Source organism: Arachis ipaensis, chromosome B04 (genome assembly GCF_000816755.2).
Source record: "Arachis ipaensis cultivar K30076 chromosome B04, Araip1.1, whole genome shotgun sequence".
In the NCBI taxonomy this organism is placed as follows: domain Eukaryota; kingdom Viridiplantae; phylum Streptophyta; class Magnoliopsida; order Fabales; family Fabaceae; genus Arachis; species Arachis ipaensis.
The window spans coordinates 127,973,575-127,976,991 of NC_029788.2; positions in this window are offsets into that span (position 1 = coordinate 127,973,575).

Here is a 3,417-nt window from a genome sequence, read left to right on the forward strand (position 1 = left end):
TTTAGCACTTCATGATCGCACTAAAAGTTCGGGCGTCACCTACCTTTACTCCTTTTATTTCATACTATATTTATTTAATAATGAGCCTTTGTAAATACGACCAGAAATCCTCAATTAAGAAAACGAAATATTTTGACTTTTAATCACTTAATCACATATTGTGATATAGAATATATGGATTAATCAGTTTAGTTTACCCTTTTAGCATATGATGAATTGGTTTAATTGAAAATAAAAGAGTACACTAGAAACTTTTAGTTTAACAGAATCACAACAATCCACACACTTTGTATATATATAGCAATAAATGTTGGTTAATTGACAATATTTTTTCAAAGAAAATACTAAATTTTATAAGAGTCATTCTAAGATTCACATCTTGAATGAAAACTCTTGATCTCTACTTGCATGATATACATAACTGATGTATAGTTTTTGAGCCAAAGAACACACAACCCGTGAGTTTTTGAGCTTAATTACATGGTTACATTTAACCATAGTTTTCATTCTTGTGTGTTACACCATTCTTTTCTATGCTTGCAATCTTTACTTTGTTTCAGTCTATATGTCCAATATAGAATGTATTTACATACTTGCATATGTGATTGAGGCCATTACTTATTTTTGCTCACTTATTCCAAATAAGCCTACCATTTTATGTCACCCTTGTTAGCCCATTGAGCATTTTTAATCTCCTTCTGTTCTATAACCACATCACTAGCCTTAAGCAGAAAAACAAATTAAAAAAAAATCTCAATTTGAATCTTTGGTTAACTTAAGATAGAGATTATGTATTAACTAAGTGTGGGGAAACTATGGGAACTTGGGTTGATAGGAAGGTATTAACTCTATAAATCATTTGGAATTTGGGAGCATGCTCATGAGAAACCAAGATAATTAAAATACCATGTGCATTGAAATATTGTGTTTAAGATTAAAAAAAACCTTTTAATTAAATAAATAAATAAGGGGACAAAATTAACCCATTATTAAGCTTAATAGAAAAATTAATGCACATGGGATAAAATAAAAAATAATTTAGTGCATGAGTATGTGATACAAAAGTAGAAAAATTTGGGAAGACTATGCATAATTTTAAATTATATAGAGTATGTACATGTTAGGTGAGATCTTAGACTAATCAAGGATTCAATTTATAGCTCACTTAGCCTTATATATATACCCTCACCTTTACCTTAACCCCATTACAACCTTGAAAAAGACCTCATGATATTTGTATGTATACATTAAATATTTGTTGATTGGTTAGATGAAGAACAAAGTTTTAGAAAGTATGACTAGGGAAGAATAGAGTGATTAACCCCAAACAATGAGTGACTAGAGAGTAAACATAAATTCAGTGAGGGTTCAATAGCTCATTTCCATATATCCATGTTTAATTATTAAATTGTCTTGCAAGTTTGTGAATTCTTTTAACTCAACTCAATTGTGAAAGTGCTTTAACATGATTTAGGCTTGGCTATGCATATATGATTCTTTGAAGAAATTGACTCAATTTAACCACATGAAAGCTTTATATATATAAGTGGATAGTAATTAGAATTGCATGATTCATTTAGGTAGCTTGCATTGCATAAGATTCCACCATTCTACCTTCACTCTTTTCTCTTAGATTAAGCATGAGGACATGCTAATGTTTAAGTGTGGGGAGGTTGATAAACCCTTATTTTATGATATATCTTGTGCTCAATTAAGTATTTTTATCAATTCTTCACCTACTTATTCATAAGATTTGCATGGTTTTACAATTCCTTCCTTATTCTATGATATATGTAAAAACATGTTTCCTATGCTTTGAAAATATTTATTTTAATTATCATTTATTACCATTCGATGTCGTGGTCTGTGTGTTAAGTAATTTTAGGCTTCATAGGGTAGGAATGGCTTAGAGGACGGAAAAGAAATACGCAAAAATGGAAGGAACGCACAAAATGGAGTTTTGAAGAAAATGACAGCGACGCGCACGCATGGACGACGCGGACGCGTACGCGTGACTGACGCGTACGCCTGATAAGGAAAAACTCCAAATGACGCGCACGCGTGACCCACGCGCACGCGTGACGGACGCCACGTGCAGAAAATTACAGAAGTCGCTCCCAGCGATTTCTGGGCTCTTTTTCAGCCAAAATCCAAGCCCAGAAATACATAATAGAAGCAGGAGAATGTGGGAATCAACAGACACGATTCATACAACATTCAAAATTCATAATTTTAGCTTTAGATGTAGTTTTAGAGAGAGATGGGCTCTCTCCTCTCTCTTAGGATTTAGGATTAGGATTTCTCTTAGATTTTAGGATTAGGATTCCTTCGTTTTCTCCAATTTCAGGTTCAATGTTCCTTTAATTTATGTTTCTCTTCTACTTTTATTTACTCTAATGCTTTTACTTGTTAATTACTTATGTTGCCAAATTGGCTTTTGAACTCTTCATGTTAGATTTGAATATTCCATTTAATATAATTTGAGGTATTTCAGATTTATGATTATTTTATTCTATTTATGATGCTTTCAATTTAATTTAGATTTTTCTCCTTTTGGTTTTGGTTAAGTAATTGGTAACACTTGAGTTATCAAATTCAGTGATTGATTGAGAGTTGGAAATTGCTGATTGACTTGGATCCCTCTAAAGCTAGTCTTTCCACAGGAGTTGACTAGGACTTGAGAAATCAAGTTAATTGGTCCACTTGACTTTCCTTTATTTAGTAAGGGTTAACTAAGTGGGAGCAATAATAATTCTCATCACACCTGATAAGGATAACTAGGATGGAATTTCCAGTTCTCATACCTTGCCAAGAGTTTTCTTAATTATTAATTTATTTTTCTCGGCATTTAATTTACTTGTTCTTTAATTCAAAGACCCAAAAATATACATTTTTCCATAACCAATAATAAACACACCTCCCTGCAATTCCTTGAGATACGACCCGAGGTTTAAATACTTCGATTATAAATTTTATTGGGTTTTGTTAATTGTGACAACCAAATTTTTGTACGAAAGGATTCTCTGTTGGTTTAGAAACTATACTTACAACGTGATTATTTTTACAAAATTCTAAATTAGCAGAAATCTAATCGTCAGTGCTTATGCAGGTTGGGGTGGGTTCTGACCTCCAATTGCAATAACAACTTCTTCTGCTTCCATAACTGCTACCTCATTAGCCATATCATCAAGCTTCCATTGACAACTTCTACTGTTGTGTGGTCACTCTACAACATTTTAATATATCCTGATGTAAATATCAAGATTCAAAAAAATCGAACCGATTAATGAACCAATAAGATAATTGGTTTAACAGTTTAATGGTTCAATCAGAGTTTAACTAATTTAATTAAATATAAAATAAAATTATTAAAAATTCTATTTTCAAAAATAATTAATTAAAAAATTTAAATATGTA